Here is a 24,951-nt window from a genome sequence, read left to right as displayed (position 1 = left end):
GACAGTAATCAAGCCTTTGACCATCACGTGTCCACAGTAGTGAGGAAATCATTCTATGTTGCGCAACTTATAAACAAAGGTAATGCATCTAAGTCCAAGGAAGTCATTCCACTGTATTCAGCATTCACCAGACCTGTCATTGAATACAATGCCCCCTTTGTTATGTGCCTAACCAGACATATCCAACAACTGGAATGTTCACAGAGGTTCCTCACTAAAAGAATACAGGGAGTAAGTAAAATGTCCTATACAGACTGCCTCAAGGCCCTATCTCTGTATTCTGCCTTCTACAGGCTTTTGAGTGGAGATCTATGCCTGGCATACAGGGCATTGTCAGACCTCACTCTGATGGACACCCTGCATATCCACAAAACTAACACTACCAGAATTACCCATTATAAAGATGTAAACCTTGCCTGTGATATAACTAGGACCTGCTGGAGAGACAAGTATGCATCCCAGAGACTACCCCATCTCTGGAACAAACTCCCCATCCATGTGAAGCAGAGTTCCTACCTAACCCAATTCAAGTGCAACTTGGACAATTGGATGGGGAACAGGAAAATCATCCCTGGTTGGGCACCTATATCTCTAATGAACACAGGCAACCTGTAAATGTTTAATTTCCCAAGCCCCTGCTTACACTTAGCAAGGGTATCAGAACTTGTCAGGCATTTGGGATACATGGCTAGGCTTAAAAATGCCCTTGTGGTCGTTAGCCTAGTAAACACCTATAAACCTATGAACCTATATGCTATTTTTACTGCCAAAACTTTATGCAGGGAGACTGTTTTAGGTGACCTGCACTCCTGCTATGAAGTGATCTTTCCTGTATCACTGTTAATCCTGCATCAACAGATGCATTCGGATCTTGAATTTTTTTCTCAGTTAAGCCAAAAACTGCCTTGTGAATTCTTTTTATCTGTGCTGAAGTCATGTGGTCTGTGTAATGATCTCAGGTCTGTTATATTGTGCCTGTAGTGACACATCAGAGAACAAGCAAGCAAACTTATTTTTCAGGGAGACGTGTTTACATTTTACGAATACTCTGTTGACTATAATGCTCATTCTTGCACATAATAATATGCAAACATACACAGGTACTGACATTGTTTTCTGCTAGGTTTTCTTTTGCATGCATGGCTTACTGCTTTCTTAATCCTTGATTATGATTGTAGCTCATTGATATTGGACTACTGGAAATCAGAATCACAGAATTATGGCCTCATGAAAGGAGAAGTAAAATAAAAATAAATTAACTAATCAGTAGCAAACAGTTATAAAGTTGCATGTTGTCTTAGTGAAAAGTATTCCAAGGAACATAAACAAAGCTCCTTACTCCTTCTTTTCCTGCTTAAATCAGTCTCACATCACAAACCCACCTTCACCATCTTATCACTCGACAACACCATCATCAAAGTAGAATCTCACACTAAGCTCCATGGTACCATAACTGATGATCAAGTAAAATTCGACCTTTATATTAAATAGTGTATTAAAAAGACACACCAAAAATTGGGACCACTTTATAGGAACAAAAAATTCCTTTCATCTGACTCCAGACTCTCACTTGCTCAGGCATTCCTCCTTCCCTGCTTTCTCCATGCCGCTTCAATACTTACAAACTTACAAACCACTTTAATCACCAAGCTAAAACAAACATATAATAAAATAACTAGATTTGCTACAAATGAACCCTAAAATTCTCACCACTGCCTTGCTCTAAAGCAGGGGTGTCCAACCTTTTCACTTGCAAGGGCCGCATTGAGTCAACAGAAATGGTCTGGGGGCAAATGGCAAGTGAGGACCAAAAAAAAAAAAAAAAGGTCTCACATTAACTGAAGAGCAAAAAAAAAACTCCATCCAGGTTTATGCGGACTAATGTGGCTGTTTTGTAGGTGAATTTGAACAATAAATAAATTAATAAATGCATAATATTTGCCCTAAAATTCAATATCTCATTCTAATTATTTAAAAAACAGTTAAATCTAACATCTTAGTTTATTTGTAAAAAAATTAGCAGGTGCAGTAGTACCTTCCTTATCTCATCCATATTTGCCAAAAGCAGTTTGGGCAGGATTACACACCTTAGCATCTATGGGTCACTATCCTTGGCTGAGATAGATAAACACACTTGTTCAGGATGTTTTTTTCCACACAAAGGAGAAATGAAGATAGCATGGGCTGTTGTTTCTTTTGCTGAGCATCCCACTGATATTCTTAATGTGGGAGAAGACATACAGGCACTGCAGATGTATTGTTAGCTTCCATGAGTTGGAAACATCATTCTAAGTCTCTGAATGTTAAGCCAAATGAATGGGTAGCTACCTTTGACAAATTCCCAGGTGTGATAAATAATAATGCAGTAGTGATCCCTACATTTGAACATTCACAATTATAGTGTGCGTACTTATATAAGTGCACTTTTTAGCTTTACAATAAACATATTTTAATACAGGAGATCCACATATGCTATGTTTATCCCAGCAGTGGACCTAGATAAAAGGATATGATAAAAAAGTTGTCCTGCCCAGTGGTAGATTATTTTATTGTTTACTTCCCACAGCATCAAACATCCATTACCACCACTGGCACATCTTCACTTCCACTAAACCTGCCCAAACCCAAGATACTTACACTACTCACTACAAACTGGTCCCAAACTACACACAGAGAAGATCCCAACCCACTTAAAGAGATCTGAAACCCACATGTACACTTATTTTAATCAAAAATGTTAATAAAAATGCAGTAAAATGTGGACTTCATCTCTCATTGCAAGCCATATGGTCATAAAAATCATGCACTTCATAAGCAAATTCAGACAGATCATAACAACAAATAAGCTTAAAAATAAAAAAACACACAATATCACCATCATTGTAATTAACCCTCATTCGTTACACTGGTAAAAATGCATGTACTAAAATTAAACAGTACCGTCACCAAAAAATGTTACCCCACCTAAAACAAATGTAGAGATTAACTCTGACCTTAGTTTATGAAAAATTACCTAACATAGTAAAATGGGTTAAAATGCAACCAAAGCCAACTCTGTGACTTAGATGGATGAAGCCCAGCTAATCCAGATGACTTTGGTTTAGTTAGCAACCTTAACCAATGGAGGAGTTGGTAGAGGAGGCTAAAGGATGGTAAGGCACTTTCTGTTTACCTCTCGCATGGGGTGGGTTGTGCTTACATTCCCAAGGTAAGTACTCCATGTCTGAGTTTCCAGTGGAGACTCAAGATCAAGAACATGCAGAGACACTAATTGCTGAGGAGAGCAAGACCACCTGAAAAGGTGGTGATGCCTTGTGCATCAAGCTGTTTCATGCTTGCATCTTGGGCAACTATAGGCATGCATGCTGGAGAACATAGGCACATTAAGTGAAAAACCTAGTCACCTCAATAGATGGTGTCACCAGTATAACCCTGACCCTAAGTTGAATGACTGAGTGGAGTGACATGAGTTGTGTCAACATGAATGGAGGAGGGAGCAGAGTGAAAAAATGCAACAGACAGAAAATGGATCTAATTCTGACTAACTAAAACCATAATTAAACTAGAAAACTAACATACCTTACCATAACCCTTGCTACACTACTGAAATACATCATAAATAGCTGGTATTACTTAACTTAAAAGTAATTAAAATTCTTTAAATCAAACAAATAATTGACATTACTTAAAAAAGTTACCTTAGCACCAGAGCACAAAACCACCTAAGAGACACTCCTTTCATAAAATCTTTTGGAAAATATCTAAATCCCTATTCAGCAGATAACTTATTCAATCAATACAGCTCATTATAACATTCAAAACAGTATGGGAAACAATAATTCAGACAAAAAAAAATAGGAAAATACAGTATGCATGGGGTTTTGGTTTGAGAAAATATCTGGCAAAACAGGATTAGGGAACTGGTTTATGGCTTTGCCATTTGTCCTATGTTTATCCCTAAAACTACAGTACAAGATATTTCATCGATTACACATCAGACCTCAACTATTCCATATATACATATACATACATGCTAACAGCAGAAGGAGGTATAAGGGTATGATAAAACACACATCTAAGCTGCAATTCAAAATAGTTTATCACCTTTCTACTAGCATCATCACAGTAGAACTCTTGGGTACTTTCGGGTACAACAGTAATGCTCACTATATTCACGTCAGATAACATAAATAGGTAAATAAATACATTTATCCTAAAAGCACCATCATATTCATTATAAAAACCCCAAAAATACCATTTTATACCATTGATGCTTTGTATGTATAGTCAGTCTAACAAAGAAAAACAAAAATCATGTTTAACCGACGATTAACTTTAAAAATGAAACAAGGGTACATGGCTACATGTGGCCCACTACAAAATGAAAATTGTTCAATGTATATAAATAATTGAGTTTACAGTAAAAGAAAATTTAAATATGAGAAGAATGTTTTCAACTGACCATATATAAGCTCTAGTTTAGGAGCATTCACAGTGTCAAAAATACTTAGCTTTACTTACCTTTTGCTATGTTGTAGTGTAGTGTAGTCGGTGTGTACTCCGAAATAAAATAAATCCTCTCTCCATGATCTCGCGCCTTCCTTCAGCTTAAAAAATGACCGAACGGTGTTTTTGCGCATACCAGCGGAAAGACGCTGGTATGAAAAAAGTGTGAAAAAAAGAAAGTTGGCGCATGCGCAGAACAGCAAAAGTACGCGGACGTGTAAACACACGGAAAAAAAGTTAAATTAAAATTAAATTTAAATTTAAGGGTCGCGGGCCGCATGGAAGAGCTCTGAGGGCCGCATGCGGCCCGCGGGCCGCGGGTTGGACACTCCTGCTCTAAAGAAACTACAATGGCTTCAATTCCTCCAGCAACTGCTGCTGTCACTGTTACATGTCACACACCATACTTAATAAACCTACGGCCTGCCCTTTCCTCTCCTCTCTAGTATCCTTCTATAGCCCTAACCACTCACTCTGCAGCTCAGACTAACATCTACTCTATTTTTACAAACCCAACAAAAACATTGGCAAACTCTTATACAAATACACAGAGCAAACGCACATCTAGTATAAGATACATCAAACACATTAATAATTTTAAAAACTTCCTATACACCTCATGGTCCTGCCCCTGCCAGGATCCTACGTACCCCCTCCCTTCTCTTCCTTCCTGTATATTAATTCTGTAATCGCACACAGTTCTACTCCACTCTGATGACAGAAACAAGCTGTAGCTCATCTGTAGTTCATTTTTAACTACAGTTCATATAAATATTTTTACTTTTATGTTACATAACATGTATTCTTCATCTGTATATAAATTATGTATCTTTATTTCTGTGTAATTTTCACTTGTATATAACTTTTTGCTCTTGGCTATTCAGGATTTTTGTCTGCCTTTTGTTAATTTAATTTCTGTTCTGTTCTGCTTTATGGGACCACCCATTTCTTATCTTGTTAAACCCAAATGTACGTTTTTGAATTATTTGTATTGCACTATCTTGGAGCTTTTCTCCTTGAGTCTCCACTGGAAATAGGCTGCTGGCTCAGTTGGACTAACCTGGTTAACAAATGTCAAATGAATGAATGAATGAATATATAAATACATAAGTAAATAAATAAGGACTGCAAACTGAATTCCACAGTAATGATTTTTGGATACAGCTGTCCAGAATTTATCAACAGCTACTAAACAGTTCTGAATATATCTATTCAAAACTTGGCTGCATGTGGTTTATACTTTTCATTACTGTCAAAGAACTATCCCTTCCAAAGATTACTTTTTTTGAGATATTAGCTTCAGGATGAAGTACATGCAGTTTGATGTCAACAAGCAAATTCTGCAGTGAGAACACTAGTTATCTCCTGCTAAAATAATTACAAAAATGCAAGTAAGTTACTTAGTTGAATTTAAACCGGATGCATTGACATTTGGCTTCCTGGCTTTAGCTTGAAGCATTGTACTTCCATTTGCTTATTATCACTGAAAACATCTGTAACAGAGACTGTCTGCATTAATGAAACTTAAAACATTGAACAAACCCAGTTAAGTATATAAAGGTGCACTGTGCAACATGAACAACACTAAGGGTAAAACAGGATCTTGCAGAGGAAGCTTGCTGGCATGGTGGTTCTAAACACTGCAAGTAGTAAGTAATATTATGGGTTCAATCCTACACATCAGAGTTCTTTTTTTTACTTGAAATGCAGTCACTTCACTTTTGTTTTTATGATTGCACATTATGCATTTATTGTTTTTATCTATTTTGTACTTATTTATTAGTATTTCTTTCTTTATTTAAAAAAATATTTATTTATTTGTGTATGTATGTATGTATATATTACAAATTTGTGCCACACCTAAATGTAAGGTTCACAATGCAAACCTACTCACGCTAGACCAAATGAAAGACTCTCAATGCAAGATCAGTCAAGCAAGGCCTGTCAAGCCTTTATGTGCAACATTATATAGTACGTTTTCCTCATTACTCTGATTGGGGGTTGTTATATTGGATAAGGTATTTGATTCACAGACACAATGTACAGTGTTTGATTCTCACTTTTCGGAAGGAAGTTGTCTAGGCTTAGAATGGCCTATAAAGAAAGCAAGCCTAGTAATTAACTATGAGCTTTTGATATAGTGGAGAGTCTGCAATTTGGACATTCAGTGCTCTCTGAGCAATAACAAGCTGATTGAAGTACTATGCTTTGATTGAAAGTCAGGAAGCTTTGACATTTTGATCAAAAGAAGGCAACTGCTGGAAAATATATAAAGTTTTTAAAAGTTATTTTTCCTCTTTCTTCTAAGGCAGGGCAAAGTTGGAGTTAGTTAAAAAAGCATAGGCTGGGAGTGTAGCTCCTGAAATGTGATTTTGTCTCTGCTCATCTTTTAAAGCTGATTCCTCAATTTGTCTCTTTTTACATTGTCCATAGGTCCTGACCCCTGTGAAGAATGTTGAACAGTGACCATTGGTATCTCTTCCTGAGATTCATAGAGTACCAAGGCTTTTATGCCCTAGTGACCTGGAGACGCACAGTGTAAAGTATCATGTATACATGATGGCATTCAAAGTATGACAAATGGCTGACAAGGCCGGCATTAAGGAAGTTTGCTTTTTGAACTCACATCTGTGAGGTTTTCTGTAAATGCACACATTTTTTTTGTATTTTAGGCTCAGGCCATAGCTCTCAACTGTCCATATTTTTGCAGAACACCCAGATTTTTGCCTCAAAATGTTGTTCTGTTCCTCATAAAATTTGTGGTTTTCTGGAAAATCACTGAGGATTGAAGTCTCTAAATAATGACACGTTTGAGTTTCAGACTTGATATCCTTCAGAAAAATCAGTGCTAACATAAAAACTGTTATTCTATCAACTTTCTAAGTTTAAAAAGCAATGTTTAAAATCTGTCCCTATTTTTAGGCCTTTGTTCACCCATTCTATTAGGCTTTGTTTAGATTTCTTGCACGAAGAGGTTGAGGAGTATGGACTCATCCATGGTCAGTTTATACTAGTTTGTGCCTGTCATGTCCCATTTTCTGCATTGTCAGGAAAAACATGAAGTGTACCATAATTTCTCTTTGTACTATACATCTGGCTTGCAATCCTGATGCATTCCACAAAACTTTTAGCATACTAAAATGTTATGTCATGCTTTTTGGCTGAAAATTAAATAATTAACTAGATAAACAAACAGACATTCAAACTGACAGATAAAAAAAGCTAATACATATTCTAAACTAGTTCTGGACATAAGTGGAGGGAAATGATTATGCATGTCAGAATGTTGAAAATGAAACAGGAAACTTGACAAAAAAGAAAGGGGAGTGATTATCATTTATCTTTGTGAAGGACTATAAAAAGTGTTACCAATTTTTTTGTGTGTACATGTCTTTATAATGCTTTGTTTATTTATTTTTTTATTTTAGTAACTGTACTGTGGGGCACCTAAGTTCCATTTATAACGGATGCCCCGTAGACCAACAACATTAATTAAAACTGAATGGCCACTACATGTTTGTTTTAAGGAGCATTTGGCTGATATAAAAATGAAATATTATTGACAGAATCTAGAAGGCAATTACATCTGAGCAATATGTATGCTAAAGGACTAAAATAGATCTAGAATTAGTAAGACTTATTTGAATTCAAAAAGAATTATGAAGTATTAACTGTATATGCAGTCATAACAGCTTTAATTCAGTCAATATCATTTCCACTGATAATTGTTTTTGAATGCCATGTGACATTTACAGTGATTATTTAATGCTATGTGTGAGTTATTGGTCTTGATACCCAATGAAGGGCATGAGTGCAATGTTTGTTTGAAAGCTAGCACTTGTATATTTGGAGAAGTATTCAAAGTCTGGAGCTGGGCAAGTGCATAGTGTGCCTTCGCAGACAGCGGCACTATGCAGACATTCAAATAAGGTCAGTGTTATGTAATTGCATTGAGTATGGAAAAGTGAAGCAATTTCTGTAATCATGCACAATTTTCAAAATGTATAAATTGTGTAAAGTTCCTCTTTCTGTACATGTGAAGTACTTCACAGAATCTTAAATGGCATGGGCCTTAGCATATCATGGACAAGTGTGGCTGAGAGCAGTCATGCTAAAAGTATTATAGCAAAGCTACAGATGGTGCAGCATTAGTTAAACTGTTTTTTTTTTTTTTTTAAGTAAAGGGGTAAGAACTGTTTTGTATAGCATAACCCTTTTGAAAATACCCTATTGGTTTCATTAAAGAATAGAAAGGGAGTGATAGAAAAGACTGAAATAAAGGGGAGACAAACAAAGAGGGGAACACACAAGGGAAACATCAAGAGGATTGATCTGGAGGAGGTGGGAGAGGATAGGCACTAGGTTTTTTTCTGGGGGCAGACCCCCCCCTAGTTTGCAAAAGTTCTTTTTGTAAGAGGGCAGTGTGGTACTGTCCCTTAGCACCTGTTTTAAAACTGAGGCATTATAATGTTTAACTATATATATGGGGGGGGGGGTCTTTCAACTTGAAACTGGTTTTAAGATTTATTGTACAACTTTGAGAGTGTTTTTTAAAACATGAGTTTTTCTAAAATGGATGTATAAATGTATTTTATGTTTTTAATTGTTTAATTGAATTGGTCAGGTGACCTATGACTAGTGTATAAAGAGTAAGGTTAGGAGGGGTAAATATGTTCTGATGAAGTTCTGATTAAACAAAATGATTGACTAAACGATAACTGTTCCCTAGCACCTGTTTTAAAACTGAGGCATTATGATGTTTAACTATATACGGCAGGTATTTCAACTTATAACTGGTTTGAGTGATTTTTAAAACATGAGTTTTTCTAAAATGGATGTATAAATGTATTTTATGTTTTTAATTGTTTAATTGAATTGGTTAGGTGACCTACGACTAGTGTATAAAGAGTAAGGTTGGGAGGGGAAAATATGTTCTGATGAAGTTCTGACTTATTGAACAAAAGCGCTTAACTTAAGTTTTGTATGGAATAAACTGTTTGTGGACCATTGGCTTCTTTTCTTTGCGACTGGCTTGCATTGGTTTATTGCTGAACTACTGTTTATGCCACCCTGAACTGTGTGTAATAATGTGTACTGTGGTGAGTTAAGTAATAAATATCTTATGGACACCTGTTATTCTTAACAGAAGATTCCTCCGGCCACTTTGCTCTTCTTTTTTTCCTGTTGGGAGTTATACTGGATCTCTTCTCCAGCTAGACGTAAAAGAGTGAAGGATAATCTTGTTTATTTGTATTTGACTGTATTCTACAGATACACAGGTCTTATAGTCCCTGTAATCATGTCTTTTTGTCTTAGTCTATCTGATTGTAACTGTTGAATGGATATATGTGTGTATTATTAAAATACACTAGTTACATATTCTATTGCATTGTGTAGAGTACTGAAGAAGTATGAATGCAGTTCTGTCTTTTGTTTTAAAAATGTATGTAACACTCTGTGGAAAACCCCAAAATGCAAATGCTTAATTGTAACAATTCAAGGAAGTGTGAGTTTCCTTTTTACAGAACTTTGTCTAATGTACAATAATGAAGTAAAACAGTTTATTCTCATTATTTCAGTAACGTAATCCCCACTCCCCTCCACAAACAGTCAGTCTGAATAGGATGTGGTGAGTGTCATTTCAGCCATGTTGTATGTGCAGCAAGAAATGCCAATGAACAAACAGTTAAGTTCAGTGATTATGTTTACTTATATCTAGTTATCTCTCACATAAACTGTATTCTTGTAATAATAAAAATAGGATTTCCAAAATTTTCAGTGCAATGCTGTATAATACTTTACATCCATAACTTCAAGTTTTATTTCATAACTGTATTATATGCTGTCAGCATTACTGATATTTGAAAATAATAATACATGTACAGAGTTACCTGTACAGATTACTATTTTCATATACTTTCGTGACAGTTTCATTTATTACTGTAACCTCTTAACACATAGAAGTATTTTTTCTCTGTCATGAACAGATGGATGTCCACTTACATAAATGGTATTTATTTTTAATGCATTTCAGAATGTCACCTCAAGTATGTATTTGCAGATTAAGATATCTGACTTTTGAAGTGATGTACTTGTAGCATTTTTTTCTAACCCCATGTTGTATTTTATATATCAATCCATATGCAGCTCTATACGGATTAAAAATTGTACTTAGTGTAAAAGTCTGGCCTCTTTGCCTAAACCCGATAAACCCGCTCTGCCAGTTGGTCAGTACTACACTTTTGCAAGTCTTCATACCTGTGATGGCACTGCTGACTGGAGCAGGTTACATCTGTAATGGTTGACAGATAGTCAACTAACTCCTGCCAGATATGTATCTTTTTCCACTTTCTGGAATGCATGCATGTCTGGATCTTCTCCAGGTACAAGTCATGTAAAAGGTAGAACATGATTATGTTCTCTTTCTTAGACCAGCCAGGAGTGTGGTGCAGCCTCATGTCTTCACAAGTGATGCCATCATTCAAAGACTCAGAACCAGAATGCAGAAAGTATGGTGAGGGCTGTATTAAGCAGGGTTAAAACCATTCCCTGATGGGTGTGACATCACATTGACCAAATGCTTTTTCACTAGCATGCTCATTAGACTAGGTATTGATAACATCGACAGGTTTGGTGTAACCAAAACTGCATTCTCCCACACTTTTTTTCTTAAAGGGAAACACTTACCAGACCGTACACTTACTAACAGATTATATCTGAAAAAAATTAGGTGATGCCAGTAATATTTCTTCATAACATTTACATTTTTTCTTATGTCTGAGTTTAGCAGCATTTGGTTTCATAAAATGAACTGGGACCTATTACTTTTTTAATCATCTTTTTTTTTAATAGGTAGTGGAGAAAAAGATGTCAATACTAACGTAAGGAAGTATTTCTAGGACTTTTGCATGTGCATTACTTGTTAGGGTGTGGCATATAGACTTGGCTGGCCAGGGTTTAACCTTCAGATTCATTGCAACCTGACCTTTAGATGACTCCATTTTGAATTTTACAGGCATTTTCTTATATTGGCTAGTTTTGGCCAAACAGCACGTGTCCATGAACCACTTAGCATTGCTGTGTACTGCTGTGGAGTTTGTAAATATCTGCAGTGCATCCATGGCTTTTTAGACTCACTTATGTATTGTGTTATGCAAGTTCACAATCGGCGAAAATTAAGAATACGCCAATGTACTTTGTAACATATTTGTGTTATACTATGATTCATAGATATGCATATAAATTAGCCTAATTTGCATACTAAACACATAAATTGGCCCAAATTTATGCCACAAGGTTGAGCTGTGCCTTATTGATTTACGAATAGCTGAGATAGGTGGCAAATTCCTTAGGATACCTTAGACATTAAAAAGTAAGAAAAAGTTTATAAACTGATTAATAGTTATTAACAGGTCAATTAGCAATTACTGTCATAATGTTTTAAAGGTTAATTGCAATTCATTTTGAACTGTATTGTGCTTTTATACATAACATTGAATGACTGTTTAATTTTGTGGACGTGCTTGCAAGTTGTTTGATGTGTGGTTTTGCCATTGAAAATGTGATAACGGAACAATGCATCATTTGAGAACTTTGTTATTGTCCATACATCCTCAAGCTTGTTATTGCAGTTGAGAATGTGTACTGTGCAGAAGACAGAAATACAGATGTGTAGTGAAAGTGTTGTTTTACTACTGTCAGTGAGGGAGGAATACCTGGCAATGGCAGACTGGACTGAATTTTTGTCTTGAATAATCTGAAGTTGTCCACTTTGAAATCACATTTCTGTCACTTCTGTTTGATTATTTATGTATTTGTGTTGGTGGCAAGAACAGCAGACCAATGGTTTATAGTTTAACCGATGATGTCATGCAGACAGTACTGTGGAAAGTGTCTGACAGTAGCCTTTTTATTTATTTTTTTCTGTATAGTACAGCTGGAGAATAAGGGATCTAGGCATAGACTTGATAACTTTAGCCATGAGGAAAATTGTGCACTCATGGCAGCACTTAGAACATATAGCAAATAGCTGTTTGGTAAAAGTTGGCCCAGATAAGCTGAGAGGAACAAAACATGGAGCCAAGTAGTCATTGAAATCAATACAGTTGGAGGCAGAAACAGGTCTCTGGCACAGTGCAAGAAAAAATGCAAATGATATGATAGAATATGCTAGAAGCAAGGCCAGGTAGAATGCAATGACCAGGACCACTATGGGAGGGGGCTCTGAATTGTATTAAGTTAACACAAGACAATGATTTCCTTACATCCATCCGTGGGGATGAATATGGTACAGAAGATGGTACAACTGGAATAATTAGAGGTGGCTTGGACACTGTTCCATCAGACAAAGTCTGCTGCAGTATTTGCATTCCTCAGTTCCTGAAGGTTGGTTGTACACCTTTTAAATGTTTACCATTGAAATTTGCCAAACAATGCAGTAATTAAACACATCAGGATTCATTATTATTGGCTCAGCGTTGTACAGCAGCAGCTAATACAAATGAAGGCAGACTTCATGGTAAGTGTGCTGCTCCTCTCCCTTGTAAGCATGCCACACTGTATGCTTTTGCACTACTGTTATCGTGTTGCAATGATTTCTTTTACAGGCTCAGCATCAGAAACAAGTAGTTCAACTATACCAATAAATATGGATGCAGTTAGCAGTAAAATGTGTGTTGTTACTGCTGCTACTGATGATGATAATGATAAAGTAGTTGTATATATGAGGCAACCTGAAAGAAGAGGCAGGCAGTCTCCCAGTGTAATGGCAGGATCTTTCACCTCACAACATGTTAATGTTGTGTCTTTCCGCTTTTCCCGGTTAGGGGTCGCCACAGCGGAACTCCAGTCCGCTAATGATTGACAGTTGATTTTTACGTACCGGCTTGCCAGGCCTGACGCACAACCTTCAACGAAGGTCCGCCCATTCATGCATGTCTCCACGCAGGAGACGCTCTAGCTGAGAATCGAACCAGACAGCGTCTTACTGTAACTTTCAGAAAGTGATATTGCATCACAAAGTCAAGCACAGACTGACATTCCAGTCATGCTTGTACACTAGGAACAAACCTGCATGTCTACACTAGTGTCTCCATGCACAAAAGACCAGATTAAGGAAGAAGGCAGGCAGTCTGAGACCACTTTGCCGACAGTGATAACACTACAAAGAGGTGGTAAGTGCAGATATTATTTTGAACTATCTTCGGAAACACATAAAGCATTGGCTGCACAACAGGAAATGAGCAGTTTCATAGTTAAGGCTCAAACCAGTACAACAGAGAGTGGTGAGAGTCCTACAAGGTATGCATAAAGACCTCAACTAGTACTTTGAATTAGTGGAGAGAAGGGATAATGCCATGGTTTCATTGATGCAAAGATGGTGGCACACCAGACATCATTTTCAGCCTCCATTTGTACACTGGTTTGGACATACCAGAATCAAGCTGGACTCAGTTTTACCATGGGATGGGGACTATGCAAAAACATGGGGAAGATCACATGATACTAACATTGGCTCTCAAGACAGTAATGTCAGCACTCAGAGTGAACAATCAAAACACATTTGTCACAGGCCATGTCAGTGTTCATCCTCACCAAGGATAGCCTCATGCTCCAGGTCAAGGTCATGCTCACAAAGCACTGTCACATCAGTGACAGGAGTATAACCTTCATCTTCTAGATCACACCATCACACTGACTCACCTTACAGTTCTCATGGTAGCCCATCTTCTAGATCAATTGTGCCATCATCAGGATTATTGATAGGAGATGTGTATGATTAATTTGCTCTGGAACTACTATGACTTAACATTCATTGATATCATGTTTGTGTAATAAAAATAAAGCTTAGTTGGGGGTGGGGGTGGGGGGTCCATATATGCCAAGTTATTCCCTTTCCAGCTATTACTTTCACCATATTCTGAAATTGCAGTCTTGTAAATTTGTGTTTAAATGCAAATGTGTTGTAGAGATGAGAGAAGTTTGTGTATATATGTTAAGTACATAACTTAACACTGGGCCAAAAAGCAATGATACACAAATTACCATTCCATATGCTTACAGTTAGATAAGAAATCAGAATAGCAATGAGCCAACATTTCCATGTCCACTACACCATACAGAAATTACATATTGAAATAATCCTCCTGCCATGTTGACTTAATTGCTGTCAGTAAAACCTCATCTTTGCACAAATGAAGAAAGATTCTGATCTCATAAATATTTTAAATGACAGTAAGAAAGAACCCTAATGTGCAGTGCAACATACTTCTTTACAAAGAAATTGCAACTGAAAGTTACATTTTTCACTGCTGATAGTACCACTTTTTGTATTGAATACTAAATAAATAATTAAAACAGTTAGAGCCAATGTTAGTATCATGTCATCTTCCCCATGTTTCTGTATGTACAACTGTTGACTTATTTATTCATTTGCTGCCTTTCAGCATCACTGCACAGGAATCAATGAGCACTCAGGCAAAATGTTAGTAGTAATAAAAAAATATATATATTTTAAGATGAGATGGAATGTTAGGCGAACAGTGACAGCAGACAATGCACCATGCAGCATAGCCCACAGTTATCACTGTATGTATCAGTTATGCTCTATGTGTTTTTTTTTTAAAGGAAACACTAACCTGAATGCCCTGGTCCATAGTTCTGGACTGGATGATACCTCTTAACCTGTATAGCTGCATGCTGTGCACGAGCCTGCCACATGGGGTCCCTTATTACTGCTGCTGACTGGTCATTGGTAGTCATAGTGGGACTAGACCTGAGAACTGCAGTGACATCATGGGTCACTTCACCTCCAGAATGGTGAATAATCATATTATGCAGACTGCAACAAACAGTGAACATCCTACACACACCAGCTGGGTCATACTAAAGGGCACCCCAGACTCATCCAGGCACTTGAAATGGCTCTTCAGGAGGCCAAACGCCCTCTCAATCACAATATAGGTTTGGGACAGAGATGTGTTATATTTATCTTCCTAAGCACCAGATGGCTTTCTCATTGGAGTCAGGAGCCATGGTTCCAGTATATATCTGGCATCCCCTTAAAAGAAAAAACAGAAAGAGAGAGAAAGGAGTGGGAGAGACAAAATAAAAACAATGCAGATTAATATACAGCAATTACCTTTAACATGAGTAAATACTTAGTTAAAAAAAAATTAAATTTTGAACCTAACAACAAGATGACCGCTGTGCATCCTACCATGCAGAAACTGGTGGTAAAGTGAGCTAGTGTGCCAGATATGGGAATCATGTGCATTGTGAGGATGCTAGACAGAGACATTGATGATGCACCTCCATATATCACAAACTACCTGGCAATTGATGGAATGGAAGCCCTTCCTATTGCAGTACTGCTCACCCTGTGGACCAGGAGGGGCCATAGTTGTGACATTGGTGCAATCTAACACAATGAATATCTCAGGGAAATGTGCCATCCATAAAAGGCACACATGATCTGAGCTTGCTGCTGACACCGGGAAATAGATGTACTGAGCCACATGCTCCAAGATTACATCCAGGAACTCCTTCAGTATCCTTGGAGAAGAAGCCTGTGAGATCCCCAAGATGCCCCCAGACTGTCTCTAAAAGGTCCCTGTAGCAAGTATAGTGAGGAGTATGCATACTTTGGTGTCCACAGGAATAGGGAGTCCATGCATTCCTCTAGTGCCCCTATGGCTCAAACATGCCCATTAAGACCCTTAAAATATCTGTGTCTACTTTAAACCTATCAAGAATTTCTTGATTATCAAAGTTATAATGAGTAATCCTTTGTTTATATTTCCACCTTCTTGGTGGGTGAGCACCACTGGGCACAAGCGATTTTGGCCCTTCCAAGACAAACATCTCTGACCTAGAAATAGCAAAGCTTACCACAAGAGATAGAATTTTCCCCAACTGCAACTCTGATACATTTAATAAGACTTAGCTTTTCATACCACATTTGCAACAAGTGCAGGAAAGCAGAAAAACTGCCTATGAATTGCAAATGGCATAAAATAGCCTTAATTATCATAAGAACATTTACAACACTTCTCATTATCTGCTATTTACACACCTACATTCAGGGGCACTGCAAATTGGTATAAATGGTCTCTATGAATCGTGGCTTACCTATTTACCCTATTTATGTCTATGAATACTACCCTAGATTTTATTACGTCTTTGTACTACATATTTAATGCAAGTTGTTTTGCAACATTCCTTGTGCCACTCTTGCAGCTGGCTTGAATTTTATGGTATTTTTTAAATTACACTTGCTGCTTTGTCTGAAAGGTGTACTATTTTTGGGATAAAACAGATGAGTATCTAAATGCACCATATTAAAAGCATTCATAGGCTTTTATATTATAGATCAAAGACTCACAAATAAAGATCATCCTGCATATCCATGCCTTCTGACATGACATCGCCATTCAAAAGACATGTTATACAGTACTCATTTGCTTAGACAAACAGCAGCAGTATATTCTGTTAATGTTATCCTATGGTAGTGTGGTCTGATTGTGATAACACTACTTCTTCTTCTTCTTTCGTCTTTTCATGGTTAGGGGTCACCACAGAAGACACACACATGCACACACAACCAGGGCCAATTTGGAGTGCCCAATTCACCTACAACATGTATTTGGGATGTGGGAGGAAACCGGAGCACCCGTAGGAAACTCATGTGACCACAGGGAGGACATGCAGACTCCTCACAGAAGGCACCCCAGCCGAGGATCGAACTGGAGAACCTCTTGCTGTGAGGCGACAATGCTAACCAGTGTACCACTGTGGCTGCCCTGTATGTGATAACACTACAAACCTACTTAATATTCTTAGACAATATGGAGAATTATTTTACTCTTCCAATGCATTTCCGCCATTGTCTTGATAATGCATGTCAAGGACAGAAGCAGTTTATTCTGTCTTACAGTATTTCAGTATTTCCATTTGTGAAAGGGCAAATATGATTTCATTTGGATTATGTTCAACCAAGATAAAAGAAGTTAAAACACACTGATTTTATTATTGGGTATAATGTTAAGGAGTATTTTTAGTGCAGTTCAATAGATAGTCAATAGTTAATCTTTTTTTAGTGATAGTTTTTTGTAGGCTAAAATACTTCCAGTTCAACCTCCATTTTCATTTCATAATAATGAAAATGTAGAGAAAACCTTATGCCATGCTATTTTTGGTTTGTTAAATAATAGATGTTATCTCACTGAAATAGGTTCTTACCAAAAGTATTTATTGCAATATATTTAAATTTGTATCTTCAGAAACCAAATAGAATATAAATGGCCAAATGTATGAGGTAGAATTAATTTTAATTGCACTAGAGTAGCATTCATTTACACTGTAACTTCTGAATGTATTTTTTTAAATATTTTCATTGAAAGAAAAATACTTTTTTTACATTTGTACAAAAGCAAAAGTTACCATTTTCATCAGTGATATAGATTTAAACAGAGTTTTCCACAGTATGAAAAAAGAGAAATGTGCTTATAACCTAAAACTCAAAACATCTCAAGTCCCCGTTCCCCATTAAACCTTACTCCTCAAACTATATACAAAAAATGTTATAAATCAGAAGTGATCTTCTCACACAAGGGGTTGTTTCTTTAAATTAAGGAATATACAAAGTTAACATTAGATTTGAAATGTATCTTTCTGTTCTGAAAATGAAAGTAAATAATATAAACAGTGTAATATTTAAAGGAGACAATATAAATATTAGTGAATCCTAATTAGGATTGATGCAAAATAATTTGATTTTTATTTAAGTGTTATTGGGAAAGTATTTTAGTTGAGTAATACATTTTTCTTCACTCAGTCCTTTAAACTTCAAATGATATAGCTTAGGTATAAGTTTAGCAGCTTTTAAGTGTTTAATTGCTGTTTTTGTGAATTCAGACCAGCTTAACAATTTACTATTTACTCACTTTTGTGATATGTATAGTTTCAGAAGAGATGCAAGAATAATTATTATATCCCAATTGGCTTCTTGTGTCTTAGTATAAGGTACATGCAGTAAGGCTAATTTCCAATCCATTACCTTAATAGAAGGAATTGTAGTTTCTATTTGTGATATAAGAACTTGCCACAATTTCTGAGGATGTGGGCATAACTAAAATGTATGCATTATATCAGGATTTATTACTCCACATGCTTCACAATAAAAAGATTTATTTGGAAAAACAGTGCTTTGTTTGTTGGCGTTAAGTATGTGTTATTTATAATTATAAACTGAGTAAATATTTTAATGGAATGAATTTAATACTATTCATTACACATGTTTTTATAATATTAGTATTATTGAGAGTTTGACCATATTTTTCCCAGAGTAGAGCATATAAATATTTATCACTGAAGTTTCTTTGGGTTATTAATTTATTGGCTTGTGCTAATGATTTGCTTTGTGTTAGTGTGTTCAAAGGATTTTCCAGGAACTTAATTCTAGAGACAATTCCATTGTTAATTTTATATTTTGAACTAATCCAACAAGTAATTTGAGATATATTAGATAAATACCTTTTAGACAAGTTTATCCTGTCAAGTTATATCCTATTAATATAAAATCCCAAATTGTTTTGTGTTTAATAAATGGAAAATAAGTCAAGTCTAGTGGAAAGTTGTTAAATGTACATTTGGGAATTGATTGTAAGGATTGTAAGTACATGAGTTCTTCATTCATCTTTAGGTAATTTATTAATTTCTGAAAGTCTTTCAATGTTTCCTTAAATGCATGGTATATGTTCATATTTTTTAATGTGCTTATTGTTTGTAAATGGGATAGAGTTAGTGTTACAGGGATATAATAATTGGTATTTATATAAGATTATTGCCCATGAAGGGGGACCACATTTGTTTTTTTAGAGTCAATATTGACAGTAAAACAGATTCTCTATGCTGGTTATTAAATAATAAACCTAAAAAAGACTGTAGGTTAAAGGCTCCATGCAATTTTGGTGCTGTTAGTTTGCTATATTTCATTCCAATTGATTTAGCGTTCCAGATAAACCTTGACATGTTTGATTCTATTTTAGTTAAAAAAGATTTGGGCAAGAAACATTTAAAGGCCGAAAAGAAAAAACTAATTTTAGAAACAATATTCATTTTAACAATAGCTATTTTGGCTAAAACATGAGAATTTTATATTAGTCCATCTATATGTATATATCATTTTGAGTAGAAGACCATCCTTTCTCAATGTTAATTTGCTTATTTAAGAGTGATTCATAATTGTATTATATACATAACTATGTGCAAGTATATTTAATATATATTCTCTAAATTGATAGTTTCTATGTAATAATAATTTAAGTCAGAATAAAAATAGCTTGTCCAAATTTATTTTATATCCTGCATGATTAGAGAAAAATTTGATTGCATTTATTTATTTATTTATTTATTTTTGCTAGGGCACTGTTGAGATAATTTAGATATATGTTTAAATCATATGCACAGGCAGTATAGGGGGACCATGAGAGTGTATATATATATATATATATATATATATATATATATACATGTATATATATATATATATATATATATATATATATATATACACATGTATATATATATATATATATATATATATATATATATATATATACATGTATATATATATATATATATATATATATATATATATATATGTTTAAATCATATTCACAGGCAGTATAGGGATCATGAGAGCATATATATATATATATATATATATATATATATATATGTGTGTGTATATATATATATATATATATATATATATATATATATATATATGTGTGTGTGTGTATAGATGATAGGGGACAGTCTTGAAGTATTCCATTTTTTAATATTTATGGGATTAGTATAAGAATTATTTATAAAAAAAATGAGTGGTCATATTATTATATAATTGTTTTATATTATTTATAAATTCATTTGGAAATCCCATTTTATGCATAAGCATAAAAAGAAACTGTGAGTTTACCTTAACAAATGCTTTGGATGCATCAATCAGCAAGGAGAACCACTGGGTTTTATTCCTGAAATATAGGTTTTGGAGTGTATGTATTGTGAGTGAATGCTCAGATGTTTGTCTATTTTTTATAAATCCAGATTGGAAAGGTGAGACAAGTAGATGTATCATTTTTTTAATATGATTTGCTAGTAACAAAGAAAATATTTTTATCTCCACATTTATTAAAGCAATAGGGCAGTAATTGTCAATATTTGAAGAATCCTCACCAGGTTTTGGGATTAATATTGGTTTTGAGCTATTCAAATATAGATCCTTAATACTGTTTGTTATAATGCTATTAAAGATTATATATAGTATTTTTGCTAAAATGTCTGAGAAATGTCTATAAAATTTAGATGTTAAACCATCAGGTCCAGGTACTTTTTCCAGTTTTAGGGTTTTCATTGTGGCTTGTATTTCCTTTAATGAAATAGGGGACATTAATAATTTTTGTTGCTCACGATTTACAGTAGGAAATCTTAAGTTATCTAAGTATATCTTGGTGGTGTTAGTTATTTTTGAAGATTCAGGGTTATTATACACTTGGGAGAAGGAACTGTAAAATATATCAATAATATCCTCTCTCTTTAGTATATACCTTATTATTATTAAAAGTTATTTCTTTTATCTCTATTTACTCTAGGGTTATGAATGTTTAATATTTTTGCCAAAAGTTTTGATAGGGGTCTGAATCCATTCTAAATATTGGACTAAGATTTTATTTATATATCAGGAAAGTTGCTTATTATAGAAGAGTAAGAGTTCTTGTTGTAATGAGTTTATTTGTTGCTCTAACTTGAGATGAGCATTTTTGTAAATTAAGCGTATATAAGCTTTCCAATTTTTTAAAATCTGTTTCATAGGATGCCTTACTAATAAGCTAACCTCTTATCTGTAATTTAATAGTTTCCCATTAAATATTGGATTTATAACCTTTAGTTGGTGTTCATTATAAAATTGCAATAAAATAGCATATATGTCTTTTTTAACTTCTTTGTCTTGAGGAATATTTGGATTGAGAGTCCATTTGTTGCAATATTTGGTATTTTTTGGAGAGATCCAAAAAATCTGAAAAAAGTTTTGGATCTGTTTTTAATCCTGTTATAGAATTTAATATATGATTAGATATCAAAAAGAAGTCAGTATGTGACAATGACTTGCAACATGTTGAGTAAAAAGTACAACTATTTTTCTCTGTATCTGCAAACCTGATGGGATCTGAAAGGTTAAATGTATCCATTATATCCAGTATTATGAAAGCCATTTTAATATCTTTAAAATTGGTGCTGACAGTACAGTCCCTTGAAGTTTCAATTACTGCAGTCCATTCACCACTTATAATTAGGTAATGATTTCTAAATTTGTTCAATATATTAAAGACTTTCAAATAGAATTCAGGTTGATTTTCTACATGGGGAAAATAAGTTAAAAATTACTAGTGGTTTATTTAACTTCTTTAATTTACAGATCACATAGCATCATCTGCTGTCAGTGCCATGGTGATTGCCAATAATGCCTGGAAAGTTATTTTTAATTAAAATAGTTTTTCCTGCCTTTTTATGGCTGACCTGGCAGCTATGATGTTTCTAATTCATTTTTCTTAACATTAACCTATTGACTTTGGGACGTGTGTGCTTCCTAAATTAAAATGATCTGAACATCTGATTTATAAGTAAGATGTAAAAAAAGTTTTTTTTACTAGGCTGCTGGATATCTTTTATGTTCCATGTAGCAATTGTTAATACCTTCCTAAGTCAATTGTATTGTATTTAATAAATGTAAGCATAATTTACTTTAGTTAAGACTGAGCAAAATTATTTCATGGAAACATTTGTAAGACTGATATAAATACTAGAAAATTGTTTGCTGCATGATATTTATGGACAATTTCTAGTGTCTCCTTTTTCTTACATGTGAGAAGTGCGAGGAATTCTAAATATACATACTCTTCTCTCTTGTCTAACCGGCCTAACCCCCCTCCCGACTTTAGAGAAGAATTATTTTGAAAGTGAATAATAGCTATTAACTAGTAATATAGAAATCTATGCTTTAGACTAGTAGAACCAATAAAAGATAAAAAAAGATTGTGAAATGTAAAATCTAAATACTGAGCTAAGATCATCAATTAAGATCATCAATTACCTTGCATCACACCATTTCAAAGTATGGCTCCTAATTCACTGAAGAAGAAACAATCTGTATAGGAATTCAGTAACATTCCTAATGCTCTTTGAAGTATATCACATTTACATTTTCATAGCTTAACATCTAAAAAGAAAAAAGGAAAGAGGAAAAGGAAAAGCAACTCTACTTGGTACATTAATAGATTCATGTACACAATTTATTTTTCTAAATAGTTAAAACTTAATAGTCATTTTACCTCTAATATTGTTATATAAAGATTTGCTTGCTTTACATTGTCAGTTATATAAGCAAGAGTGGGCTATTTCCCACATTTAAAACATTACGTTTTTAGCTTGATAGCTTGGCACAGTCTTTGTAGTTTGTATTGTTTAAGCTTGATTGATGCAAATAAAAGTGAGAGATTTATTATCTATAAAGTAAACATAAGACTAATAAATGATTAGTAAGATTAAGTCACCGGTGAGTTTAAGGTCTTGTAGTACTTGTAGTTTTTCAGCTCAGTTACTTCATTTTAGAGCTCATAGTCCATTTGTGTCTATGAAATGACAGGAGCCTCCATCTTAATCGGGAAGTCCATTGGAAGTTATAAACTTTTTATAACCATAGTTATAACCTTAATGACCTTGTTGTTTCAGGATGCAGTAACTTAAAATGGTGTTTCCTGTAAACAAGAGTTGCTTTTGTTTAAAATTCCATTTCCTGTTTTTGTGGGTTTCTCCCACCTCATTTACGAAATCCCAGAATCAATCTCTATCTTGTATCATTGAAGGACATCTTTGCATCAGTCACTAGCCATAGCAGGTATTTCCAGTCAAACACAAGCATTTTCTTTTATATTTTTCCTGATTATTGGTGCTTATTTATTCACTTTAGTTTAGAAATTGAGCTTATTTAAGACTTGATGCAATAAGATTTGTTCAACAGTACTTTTCAGTGATATGTCAATTATTGTTTGTTTTTGAGTTTGATTTGACTTTGATTTGGCAAATAATTATTTTTTTTTCTTTTATATGTGTGTACTATTTAATCTGCTAGAATACTATTTGTACTTCTTTGTTAAAATTATCACTATTATTTAAAGTCCCATTCCCGTGTTTTAAGCTGTAGATTCCATTAGAGATACCCCTTAAAGGTTTTTCAGCCAGTTTGCAAAATCAAACCATTCTTTGTATATAGATGATTATTATATATTAATATAGTTATTAATGTAGCTGTCTATTGGATGGTGCGCAGATGTTATCAGGTTCAAATAATTCATTGTTTGAGCCACATAAAGATTGCTGCTCTCAGGTCAACAGCCATCTTGGATCCTTCCTGAATGTAATTTTTTTAGATTGGACAAATATTAAAGATATTGAGAATGTACATGAAAGAAATCTTGGTAATAATCTTCAAACTGTACTGTTGCTGCTCATTTCAGTAATGTTCATGCTGGAAATTTGAATTCATTTAGATTTGTTGCTTTGCAAGACTTTTGAGAGACAGTAGGGTCAGCTGAAGTCACATTTAGAGAGTTATGAAGCAAAACATAATTTGAAATTTAACCAAGGTTCACCTTCATGGTTTAAATGTATATGTACTTAGAAATCATTATTATTTCACTAAAGTAGTTTTTTTACCTTCGAAAATGATAGCAATTATGATGTTTCATTGCAGTCATATTTTCCCATTATCTGTTTTACTACTGTTGCTGTATGCATGCAGCTTCTGCATATAGTTTTAAATATTACATTGTATGATTGCACTGAGAGTGTATGAGTAACATCTAAAATATGTTTAAAATCTATAGGAAGTGTATTTTTGTCTTATATGGCATTATCTCAGGAGTGTTTCAATCCAGTGAGCTTTTCTAAGAACTTTTGAAGTATTCCACTTAGTTAATTCCATTAGCTGAACTAATTGACTAATTTTTTTAAACATGATTTTGTATGTTAGTGTTCTGTGATGGATTATTGAGTCTGAGGTGTTAGAACTAAAAGAAAGGAAATAAAATCAGACACCAATAAAATGTGTAAGCCATGAAGAAGGACTGTACCCCACTACATCACCATTCTCTATTCGGCAAAAGTAAATTGTATGGCATTGTTCTATTTTACAGCGCATTATAAGCTTTCTTCAATAATATAGTGATTGCAGATATGGTGTTGGAGGAATAGCCTCCTCATAGGGGCTGCAGCCTCCTGCATGAAAGAGCAAAATATTTCATCCACACCCTTCTAGTACATTGAAAATGGCTTTTGTTACTTTAACATTAAAAATGGCTTTTGTTACTTTAACTTTTTACCTTTTTC

This window comes from Protopterus annectens, chromosome 14.part0 (genome assembly GCF_019279795.1).
Source record: "Protopterus annectens isolate FY-2018-M chromosome 14.part0, PAN1.0, whole genome shotgun sequence".
NCBI classification, from domain to species: Eukaryota; Metazoa; Chordata; order Ceratodontiformes; family Protopteridae; genus Protopterus; species Protopterus annectens.
This window is presented reverse-complemented; position numbering follows the sequence as displayed.